The sequence below is a fragment of the Eretmochelys imbricata genome, chromosome 13 (genome assembly GCF_965152235.1).
Source record: "Eretmochelys imbricata isolate rEreImb1 chromosome 13, rEreImb1.hap1, whole genome shotgun sequence".
In the NCBI taxonomy this organism is placed as follows: Eukaryota; Metazoa; Chordata; order Testudines; family Cheloniidae; genus Eretmochelys; species Eretmochelys imbricata.
Genome location: NC_135584.1, coordinates 16,063,118 through 16,075,539, shown reverse-complemented (window position 1 = coordinate 16,075,539; position 12,422 = coordinate 16,063,118). Strand labels below are relative to the sequence as shown.

At 44.7% G+C, this 12,422-nt stretch overlaps 1 protein-coding gene across 4 annotated transcripts in view; it reads right to left on the bottom strand.

The window, feature by feature from the left end:
* RIPOR3 (RIPOR family member 3) overlaps window positions 1-9,964 on the bottom strand; it is a 69,504-nt gene extending 59,540 nt beyond the window's left edge. For 2 of the 4 annotated variants that reach the window (XM_077832413.1, XM_077832416.1), the window contains exon 1: window positions 9,559-9,964. The gene's annotated coding sequence lies outside the window, so the exon portion shown is untranslated. Of the gene's footprint in view, window positions 1-9,069; window positions 9,084-9,558 lie in introns of those variants that run through there. The other 2 variants (XM_077832414.1, XM_077832415.1) reach the window with 2 other exon arrangements.
* Window positions 9,965-12,422: the final 2,458 nt, after the last annotated feature.

Sequence of the window (12,422 nt, the reverse complement as noted above, 5' to 3'; positions counted from 1 at the left end):
TCCCTGTGTTATACTGGTATAAAAGTACCTATACCCATATAGCTTAGGGCACGTCTACACTAGAAACACTATAGAAGCACACTGAATGCGTCCGATGAAGTGAGCTGTAGCTCACGAAAGCTTATGCTCAAATAAATTTGTTAGTCTCTAAGGTGCCACAAGTCCTCCTTTTCTTTATAGAAGTGCTGCAGCTGTGCTGCTGTAGCACTGTAGTGTAGACACTTACAACAGCGATGGGAGGAGTTCTTCCATTGCTGTAGTACATCCACCTTTCCAAGAGAGGTAGTAGCTAGGTCAACAGAAGAATTCTTCCGTTGACCTAGCTGGGTCTATAGTGGGGGTCAGGTCAATCTCACTGCATCATACAAGGTGAAAAAATTTTGACAGCCCTGAGAGGTGTAAGTCAATCTCATTTATAGGTGTAGATCAGGCCTCAGGTCTGATATTAAAGCAATGCAGTTAATCTGGTGCAACTGTATGTGTGGACGCTCTTACATCAGTTTAAACTGGGTATATATTGGTTTACCTTTCACTTGTAATAAAGAAAAGGTACAAGCTAAACCAACGAAATTTAAACTAATGTAACAGTGTCCAGACACAAAGTTGCATTATCAGTTTAACTTTACACCTTTACTTAAAGCAGTGAAACTTTGTATGTAGATTTCAGAGTAACAGCCGTGTTAGTCTGTATTCGCAAAAAGAAAAGGAGTCCTTGTGGCACCTTAGAGACTAACCAATTTATTTGAGCATGAGCTTTCGTGAGCTACAGCTCACTTCATCAGATGCATACCGTGGAAACTGCAGCAGACTTTATATATAAATTCTCTGTGTATATATAAAGTCTGCTGCAGTTTCCACGGTATGCATCTGATGAAGTGAGCTGTAGCTCACGAAAGCTCATGCTCAAATAAATTGGTTAGTCTCTAAGGTGCCACAAGGACTCCTTTTCTTTTTGTATGTAGACTACATCTTAACCACATTTGCACACACAATTACCCAATTTGTTCACACAACAGTGGTAATTGCTCATCCAGCATTATGTGCATTTTCCACACCATTTGCTAAATCTTTCAGAAATGCTGGCCTCTCATTTTAACTCTACAGATTTCATAAAACAAATCCTTTCTTATAATTTGGAGTGACCCTTTGAACTTTTTTGTGCTATTTCAATTATAGAATGTAAATATTGCAGAAATCTTGAGCACAAATAGCTAAAGGTTATTTAAATTGTATTTCGCCTGCACTGATGGAAATGTAAACCTATTCATGTTATCACCAGAGCACTAAATGAAAATCCTTTAGCACACTGAGCTCTTTCAGTTGCTCCCTTCTTTGGTTTATCTGTCCAGTCCTGGTGTTGGGGAATGGATGGGTACTCATATGGGGGGAGGGAGGGGGTGCAGCATATTTCAAGTGTGTTACAATTTAAATAATAAAAACAAAAAGTTATGTGAATTCAAAGAAAAATATAGAAAACATGTAAATTGAAAACATGCATTTTTAAAAAAATGCATTTGAATAACTCAAAAGGTAATTGAGTGGACATAGTTCAAATTTTCCAAACATATTATATTTTGGGTTGAAAACAACCACAGGAAATTTTAGACCCAAAGGACAATTTTTGAGAAAATTATGAGCACCTGAAATAGAAATTTTCAATAGAAAGATTTAATTATAGCGTCTGAGTGGGGATGCGCTACACATACACAAAGACATATCCCATCTACTGAAGGGCCCAAACAAAAGAGATATGAACAAACTAGTGAGAAGTTTGGATCTGTTTGCTAACGTCATGACTGGCTCTGTCCCAAGCAGCTGCTGAATCAAAATCCTAAATCCCAACATCTCTGTATTTATGGAGAAGTGTAGAGCTGGATTTAGACCCAAATTTTGTACCCCAAACTTATTTCTAACCTTGCAGACACCAACTGTGGGCCCAAATCTGAATTCTTTGCATACCTAAAACTCCCCCAGAAGTCAATGAAATTTTTATCTGAATAAGGAATGAAGGGTAGTGACCAGTTTCTTATCTTTATAGCTGATCTCACATTGTGATGTACAGGCCTTTCAATTTGGCTAGGCCTAAATGTGTGATACTGAATGTGACAGTCCCAAAAATGACAGATCCCAAAAAAGTTATTCATGCAGGAAGCTTAAAATGATGCAGGATTCTGTCCAGAAGCATAAATAACTCTGAGTATAATTTCAGTTTCCTGATTCCTTATTTCTGATATAAATAATTTTCAACAATGAAAGTGAGGGAACACCAAAATGGCGTCCAATCCAGGTAACTTAGGGTCTAAAATGTCTGATATTTAAGAGGTATAGAGATGTCTGAGGGACATGTTTATGATAGTAAAGTAAAGTCAGGTTTTAAATTTAAGGAGAGGGGAGTTAAATGAGATAAACCATTCTCAGTTTAAGGCTTTTAGGCTAACATCTTCCAGACACACAGAAGGAGAGGTCCTATCACCAAAAGTACAGAGTGTGAAATTCTTGCCCTACTGAAGTCAATGGGAGTTTTGCCATTAACATCAATGGGGCAAGGATTTCACCCATGATTTCAGTGGGGAAATCACTGATGTTGCTTTCTTCAGTGCGGAGATAGTAGGGTTGCAAAGCTGGCAAGGAGCAAGGCCTTTCAATGGCAAGAATGACAAATAAATGTGAAAACAAAAGAGCCATTTTTTGTGGAGCTTGGCCTGTTTACATTATTTCCAGACTCTTTGGCCAGGCCTACAGGTCTAGAAACTTTTGCCAGTATAGTAACATCAGTTAGGGATGTGATTTTTTTTATGACATTTCTATATCAGCAAAAGCCCTACTGCAGACTGACATATAAGTGCTTTTGCTGATATAGTTTATTTCATTCAGGAAACCAGTATAAGCTATACAGTATATAAACTATACCTGCAAAAGCACTTTTTTTTGCCAATATAAGCTGTGTCTACATTAACATGGCTTGCTGACACAGCTATATCAGCAAACCTTTCCTAATGTAAATTTGGCCTTCCTGGCTATTTTCCTTGCTATGCTACCCCAGGCAGTGTGTGCCGCTCCTGGAAGCGTATGCCCCCTTTGTGGCATGTAAAAGCCATGCAGAGGGAATTAAGCAACCTATGTCACATTTTGCAATATGAGTTTGTGGCAATAGAGAGGAGGGCATGTTGCCTGTGGCAACTATCCAGTGCCATAGAGATGCTCGCACACATCTGCCTTTCCTCTCTGCACGTGCCACCTCCAACACCATTTTCATACTCCTGATCCTTCCCATGCTGCAACTGTTATAGGGACCTCAGTGACGTATATTCCAAGCCTTCCCATGTGAGATAAAACAAAGTTATTTCCCAACTAGATTCCCTCTTTTCATCAACATGTCAACTGTTGTAGGTTAGAATGTGCTAGTAATTGTCAGCATCAAAATCTGGTCTAGTTCTATGTAGTCAGATACGCTTCCTTGCTTTCAAAGAAACAACTGTTATTTGAAATTGCTTCCAAAGCACGTTGCAAATGGGGCTGAATAAATCAGCTAGCAAAATGCACAGCTTTTCAAGGAAAAAAAGTTTATAAAATCCAGTCAGGATTTAATAAAAATGTCTCTAAGGTGCATAAATCATGTCCCTAATAGAGTATTCTTCAATTTCCAGTCCTGTATGGAGAATCTTAAAATGCTAACAGATGTAGGAAAGGAAAAGTACAATTCCCCCCTACTCTTTCTGTCTCACATATACACGCATACAAAAAAAACCCCTACAGTCTCTGAAATATGTACATAACTTTTATATTTACCACTATAAAGACTATTCACTTGAAGGTCCTTCTCCCTTTAAATTGTTTCTGTGGCAACACATCTGGTACTGTAACTCTGGGCCAGAATGTTAACTATTTTGGAAGAGTGAGCTGTGTTGTTGTTTGTTGTCTGCAAGAATGTGAAGCACAGATAGCTCTGCAGACACATGTGATCACATACCCTCTTCTGCCTCCACAATGACATAGAATATTTGCTATTGATTCTCATGCTTCACTATAAACAACAAGGCTGAAAGTGTTCCTGGGATTGTTTGGGGGAAAAAAAATCCTTTGGGACTGTATTTTTAAACAAAATTAAGAACATTTAGTTATCACCATTTCTGCTCAGTGTGTGAGAAACTCTCATGTTATTTCACAGCTGAGAGAAACAAAGATCTCTTCCTGATCACAGATAGAAGTCCTACTCCTGGGGGAATTCTGCGCCACTGCGCATGTGCAGAATTTATGTCCCCTGCAGATTTCTTTGCTTCCCCACAGAAAAATGACTTTATGACAGGGAAGCAAAGGGAAGCCACAAGAGTGGTCATGCAACCCTCCCCAGCAGTATGTTTTGGGTGACCAGGGCAGGTGGCGGAGAAGTAAATCACTGTGGGGCTGGGGGCAGGACTGAAGAAGACATGGCTGGTGGCTCCTACCCTGTGTCGGGCTCAGCTACTAGTCAGTGCTGGGCAGGGGATCTAAGGCCAGGTCAGACCCAACCCCAGATTTCTCCCGCAACTGCAGGAAGCTCTGCAATTTCCCCCACCCCATTTCTTGCACCCATTGCTCCTCAGCTGCGGGGAGAGGGATCCCTGTGCAGGGAGCTGCACCCCCATCCTCCCAACCCCCATGCGTCCAGACCCCCTCATACCCAGATCCTCACAATAAGCCTCACCTCCTCCGCCCTCAGAACCTCCCCGATGAGCCCCACTCCCCCTGCACCTGGACCATCCCAATAAGCCAGCCACACCTGGATCCCCAGCCCACCAAGTCCCATCCAGTTGCACCTGGATTCCCACCCCACTGAGTCCCACTCTCCCAGCATCTGGACCCCCAACTGAGCCCCCACCCCGGACCCCCCCTCCGCTGAGTCCCAACCACCTTCACCTGGACCCACCCCCCGCAGAGTCCCATTGCATCCAGAACCCCCCAACAAGCCCCTGTGCATCCAGATCCCTCCCATCCTGGATTTCCCCACTGAGCCGTCTGCACCCAGATTGCCCCACACAGACCCCTCTCAACCCACAGCTGGAACCCTTCACACTAAGTCCCTCCACACTTGGATCCTGCTTTACTGAGCCTGCCTGCCCACACCTGTGCACCTGGCATGGAGGGGCAGGGCCTGGGATGTTTCTGGGGCGGGCACGGTCCTTGCACTGTTTCTGGGTTGGGTGCCATCTCACCGCTGAGTCTGTGTCCTGGGGGTGAGCTGCACAGTACTCTTCCACCACCATGCAGCCAGTGGCCTGTGCTCCCCAGTGCCATGCTGGAGCCTCCACATTTAATTGAGAAATAAAATTTGCAGAATTTTGAAGAATTTTAAAATATTGTGCACATAATTTTTAATTTTTTGGTGCAGAATTTTAATTTTTTTGGTGCAGAATGCTCTCAGGAGTAAAGTCCTCCTGGATAATGGAGAAATTAACAATACTTAGTACTTATCTTCTTCCAAGAGCTATATAAACATGGACTAACCCTTACTGCACTGCAGTATTATCGCCATTTCACAGATGAGAAACCTGAGGCACACTGCTTAGGCCAAAATTTTCAAAAGTGGCCATTAATTTTGGGTGCCTCTATTTTTGGTTGCTTATCTTGACACCTGTAGGGCATGATTTACTGAGGTGCCGAGGATCCACAGATCCCGCTGATTTTAGCTGGAGTTGTAGGTATTGAGCACCACTAAAACTCATGGCTTGTGTATCTCATATTGAGCCACCAGAAACTGACAGGTTTCAGAGTAGCAGCCGTGTTAGTCTGTATTTGCAAAAAGAAAAGGAGGACTTGTGGCACCTTAGAGACTAACCAATTTATTTGAGCATAAGCTTTCATCAGCTACAGCTCACTTCATCCGATGAAGTGAGCTGTAGCTCACGAAAGCTTATGCTCAAATAAATTGGTTAGTCTCTAAGGTACCAGAAACTGAGACACTCAAAATTGGTGAACACTTAAGAAGTTGTACCCTGAGCAACTTATTCAAAGTTACACAGAAAGAGCAGGACAGAACTAGGGGTAGAACCCAGTAACCCTGATTCCCAATCATGTACTTTAACCGTAAGGCTACATTTCCTTGGTAGAGATTTATTCTGATCTTTTCCCATCTTCTTTCCCTGTTGGTTGTTATAATTAAGCAACCTCACAATAAGTATACTTACCATATAGTTCTGCTCTGAAATGTCGCTAACAATAGCATCCCAATGACTCTAGGTCAAACTATTGTCTCCCAGTGCCTTGAGATCAAATTTGCTCAGTTAACAAGTAAAGAGATGGAGGGGTGGGGGTGTTTTATAACTACCAGCCAGCCCTTCAAATTCAGCTTGGGTTTTGAAAGGCAAGCTAGGTTCTTTCAGGCTAATACATTATCACCAGTGACTATGACCCAATGAGGCCCTTTAGTGATGTAGTTAGGCTGCAGTTGAGATGGACACCTCAAGGCAAAAACTAATGGAGTTGGAACTTAATTCATAATGCAAGAGCCACAACAGAATCCGTTTCTCTTTCACTTAACTCATTGGCTCAGCGTGGAGTAGCAGTAGTAAAACACGGTGAAAACAACTACCATTATAGCACTTTAAGTTCCCTGTGAAACAGATTTTATCACCTAACTTGAAACAGCTGAACCTACTTCTTTCTCAATTAAAAGATAAACTGGATCTGTACACTATGATTATAGCATTTCCAGGATCGGTGATGAAGAGAACAAAATCATCACAGAGTTCCCTCCATCACTAATGATCAAATTCAATGACTGGCTGAATATCAATTTTTCCCTTGCAGCCATACTCCACAGAAATCATGGCTATAGGCCTTCTGTCTTTGAAGACATATTGGTTTAAATATTGGTGCTTGGAGAGAACAAACTGGCAACATAAATGGAAAAGTTAGAAAAAGAGGATAAAATTGGTATTTCAGAAATGGCTCTGTATGTCCCTGTTGTGCTGTTGGAAGTGCCGTCTTCAGATCAAAATGAAACTCAGGATCGTGTAATGAGTAAAGGGATGTGTAATGAGTAAAGGTCTGCTGATGCTTTTTGCAAGAGTTACTCTGTGTGTAACTTTGGTTTGTCATCAGACAGTCATCATTCAAAATCTTGTACTGAGCAAACTACAGTTTGGATAATTACGTTCTGACTATTCACTTCCTCTTGGCCTTATGACTTTTTAAACCAAACTTTGGACTTTGGGATAATTTAAGCATTATACCCACATGTATAGAAACTCTTTTTTTAACCTGTGTATTAGATAATTTTAACATTAGTTTAAAATGTTTAGTAAAGCTAATATTACATATGTATTTATTGACATTTTTATATATATAAAATATCTTCTTTCCTTCCAATTCCCCTCTCCTTTGCTCCACCCAAACTTCATAATGAACAACTCTTTTTGGGTCCTTCTCCCACACTTAACTCCTTGCCTTATTTCACACAACTGTATATGACGGGAACCCCCATCCTGCCCTTTTCCTCCATACTTTCACCCTCTCACCCTTCAAGCATCTCTACAGGACACATTTCCTGTAATCCATCATCCTTCCCTCCAAGTAAACTGGATCTTGTAGGTGCTTTACAATCAAAAAAGAAGAAAACACCTACCAGGTTCTCTTTTGGGAAACTAGATCTTGCATTTGCAAAGGGACAGATTTCAAGGGGGGGAAATGGGGTGGGGTTGGTAGAACAGCAGCTACATGGATCCACTAACCATTGCCCCTGTGGAGGGAAGTTTTAGGGAACAGAGAGGGCTCTTGTCTGACAGAAAGGAATCCTCTTCTTCCTGCATTCCCTCATAGAGAAGCCCTGGACACATCCCACTGTTTGGCCTATGATTCCCAGGTCTTGACTCTATGTCATCCACATAGAAATATTAGTATTTTGCTTCTGCTACAAACCGATTCCAAGGCAGAGCACAAGATAGGGATACTGGAGCTGCCATCCCAGGACAAAAAGAAAAGGAGGACTTGTGGCACCTTAGAGACTAACAAATTTATTTGAGCATAAGCTTTGATGCATCCGATGAAGTGAGCTGTAGCTCACGAAAGCTTATGCTCAAATAAATTTGTTAGTCTCTAAGGTGCCACAAGTCCTCCTTTTCTTTTTGCAGATACAGACTAACACGGCTGCTACTCTGAAACCCATCCCAGGACAGTCCACCAATCCTCCCGATCCAGTATGCTGGCTGGATACTTCATCCTTCAGAAGACCCCACTGAATACCAGGCCAGTTGTGCAATGTCATATCATATGCAGGGTGTGTGTATTTTTAGTGACTCACTTCCCCATCCCTTAGGCAAACAAGTGGGATTTGAGCTGCCATTCATTAACATCAGGTCTATCTTGTCCTGGTGTGTATTGTGCAGCCTCTTCTCTACTCTGCATGCAGCACATGTGTCACTCACTCAGCAAAGTGACATGAAGAGCAGAGGCAGTGACATGAAGAGCATGAGGAGGATCAATAGCAACACCAAGACTAGATTCGTGTGTGAGGTGTTCTCAGATTCAGGTTCCATTAGCCTCCACTGTCAAATAGCTGTTTTTAGGACATGTGTCACCATGTTCAATACCAAATATCCCTCAAGGGGAATTTTACATAGTTTGTTATCCTTCTATATAATCCTCCTTTCATTCCCATAAAGCCTTTCATTAATGCATTACAAAAAATAATTAAGTCTCATTAATAGGTTTGATAATTATCCCCATTTTACAGCCTGGGGAAACGGAGACACAGAGGGATTTTAAGACTTGGTTCCGTGGCCAAGAATGGACCCCAGGAGTGCTGAATGCCAGCCCTGTGCTCCGACCACCATCCCATACGCTCTCCAACACAAATACAAAACTTTATTTTTCCCCCAGTAACCCTGCGCTGCCTTAGTCGATGACCAGTTCAATTTCCATATGGCCCAACTGAATCGACACATTTTTTACAGAGAATCTAAACATTGTCAACGGGAAAATGTAACCGGCCTGAGACCCAACACCCGAGGCTATATTTATGAGTGAATAAAACAATCTCCATGCAGCCAAAAAAGAGTCATTCCAATGTAACCAGCCCAGGCAACAACACACCCAGAGCACACGGCGGAAGAAGCCGGGTCCTGTGCCTCTGCCCTGCTTGTCCACCTGCCGCAGACAGCCACCCGCTTCCTCCGGCTCCTCGGGTCTCGCCTGCGCGTGCAGTTACACCCTCCTCAAGGGCAGCTGCGCGTCTTCGCGGCTGTGCACCCCCTGTAGGTGCATCTGCAGCCCTCGGCGCCTGTGCCCCTCCTACAGCTCGATGCAAGAGCGTGGCTGGTGACTGTACCCCCCCCCCACACACACACACACAGAGGGGCCGGCACATCTCGGAGTGGCTACACACCTGGGAGCCGCATGCACACGCCCTGCAGGTGCACCGACCCCTGCCGGAAACCCCCCCCCCCGGGTGTCTCTAGCCCCTTTCCACAGGGGCGGGTGCACCGCCGGCGGGCAGCGCCTCCCGAGCTCGGGTCACCCTCCCCCCGCGCACCTGGGGAGCCGCCGGCAGGCTCTGCCCCCGCGCGGCGCGGTGTCTCCTACCTGCCTTCAGCGCGGGAGGGACGCGGGCTGCGAACCTTCCGCCGGGCGCGCGCTGTCTGCTGCCCAGCCCCGCAGCTGGCGCCCCGATAGCCGCCGCCTTATCGAGGCTGCCTGTCCCGTCCGCCCCCCGAGCCTCTCCTTCCAGGAAGCGGCGGCTCCGGGCTGCTGGTTGCGCTGCTGGATGCGGATCGCCCTGTTCCGTTCGCTGCCTCTCTCCCCCTCTCTCCCCCCATCCTGGCAGGGGGGCTGGGAAAGTGCAGCGAGACTCCAGCACATGCTGAGCCTGCGGTCACGGCCCGGACCCTCTGCTATTCATCAGGAAGCATCCCAGGCGCTCTCTCCTCCAATCCCCACCGTGCTGCAGGCTAATGGCAAACAGGCTGGGCCCTGGCGGACTCCCTGCCCGCCCGCACCCCGTTCCTGCCCCTCTTCCCACCTCGCCTTCTCCCCGGCCCCTGCCTTTCACTGCCCATTTCCTTCTTCTCCCAACTTTTCTTCCCCTTTCTCCCCCCATCCTTAGCCACTACCTCTCCCACCTCCTTCTCCCCTGTCCCTAGTCTCACACTCTTCCCCTCTCCTTGGCCCACCCCACTCCTTTCCCTGGGTTTTAATCCCCCCTTCTGAAAGGGTGCTGAACCTGGTTTGCCCTGCACTACCCTTGCAGCTAGCGCATGTTTGGGGCAGGTTCCACTGCACCCATTCCCTATACCAGGGGCCACATGCGGCTCTTCAGAAGTTAATTTGCAGCTCCTTGTATAGGCACCGACTCCGGGGCTGGAGCCAACTTTCCAATGTGCCGGAGGGTGCTCACTGCTCAACCCCTGGCTCTGCCACAGGTCCTGCCCCCACTCCACCCCTTCCTGCCCCCTCCCCTGAGCCTGCAGTGCCCTCACTCCTCTCCCTCCCGCCCCAAGCCTCCTGCATGCCAGGAAAGTGCTGAGGTGTAAGGAGGGAGTGGGAGGCGCTGATCCGCAGGGCTGCCGGTGGGTGGGAGGCACTGGGAGCGGGGTGGGTGAGCTGATGCGGGGGCTGCTGATGTATTACTGTGGCTCTTTGGCAACGTACGTTGGTAAATTCTGGCTTCTTCTCAGGCTCAGGTTGGCCACTCCTGGCCTATACCCATTGTCAGTAACAGGCACCTTTGCTTCTGCAGACAGGCCAGTTTCCTTCTGCAGACAGGCCAGTTTTGCTCAGTTTTCACTCTTTCTTGTCTTTTGTCATGTCACACTTTCGTAGATCTCATAGAGACTTCGCCGGTTAAAAGCCTGCATTTATAACATACAATACCAACAGCATATCTCCCATCCCCAACCCTTTCTCCCCAGACCACTCCGACACAAACACACACCCCTTTTCTTTTTAACAAAACCCTATAAATAACAGATCCAAACACACAAACCAATATTTCCCTCTTTGCAGGTCGCCTCCCAATCTAAATCCAGGCTTTGGAGCTGCAATTTTGCTTTCACCTTGGTTTTCTGCACCATTTTTACAATGAAGCCAAGTAACAGGCCTTTCACTGTCACCACAGAAGTCTGGTCCTGGTCCTGGTCCTGTGAGGTAACTGAGTTGCCTTTCATGGGAGATGTGGCTGCTCAGTACCTGTCAAGTTTGGGCCTTCTTGATTTGTTCAGCCCTGCTGGTGGGCTCAGCACCATTCAGAACAAACAGGAGATGTTTCATCCTGTCTCCCAGAGTTTAAAACCTTAAAAAAATAAAAATCCACCAAGGAAGACTCTCAAAGCACCTAGTGAGGACAGGCCCAGTAAAAAGAACCTAGTAGGACAACGTTATTTGTTTTCTTACAAGCTTCCCTGAGGAGAAGATTAATACTCTCTTCATGTCAATCTTTATGGCAGAGAGATGTGTGTTTTGAGGAAGGAATTGAAATAGGAGAGGGGTGGTTCTTCTTGTGAAGTTGGCTATGGAGGGCATTTCAGGCACAAGGAAATGCATGAGGGAAGCCATGGAAATAAGAGTGGGAAGAGAAAGCAGAAAGGCAGGAGGTTCTGGTTGAGAAAAGAGCTCAAGGGCTGAAGGGGTATGGAAAGTAGGAGGAAGATATTTGTGCTGAAATGTAGGCAGAAGGGGAGATGGTACCAAATCTTAAACATAAAGACAGGGATCCTGACTTTCAGATCCAGGAAGGTAGTTAAGCACATCCAGAACTACATGAAAAATCCCACTTGCTTATGTACCTTCCTGAATCGGAGCCTTTTTATGCTCATGTCTTTTCTTGGGAGTTGGACTATATGGAAAGGGATGAGTTGGAGCAGAGGGAAGGTCAGGATATCTTTTGAAAGCCCAAGGGGGCTGCAACAATGGCTGAACTCCCATAAACCAAATGTGTCTTAAAAGTTACCTGTAGGGGAAAATGGGATTTTGTTTTGTATGAGATAGATATAGATACATATGGAGAAAAAGAGAGAATTTATTGTGGTTACAAAGTGGTTAGTAAATAGTAAAAGTTTATTTCAGTGTAAAAATGTGTATTCCCACATTTAAATTTACTTGTTTCAAAATGGGTATGACCTTTGATGTATATTTATAAATTACATTGAGAAATAAACTCTTCACAGATCTGAACTAAAAATTTATAATCCATGGTTTTATGTAGTCTTTTTAAAAGTTATTAGCTTCCTTGGCTTATGATTTAAATAACAAGCAGATAAATTACTAAACAATCTTAATTATAAGGTTAGTTATTGTACAATGAAACAATTGTTTTTATAGACATAGGCTAATGCTATCATTACAAAGTAAAATTATATTTAACATCAATCATAATAACTACTCACATAATCCAAATATGTTTAACATTCATTCTGAATAGATTACATGTATGATTTCATCCTAGTAAATCT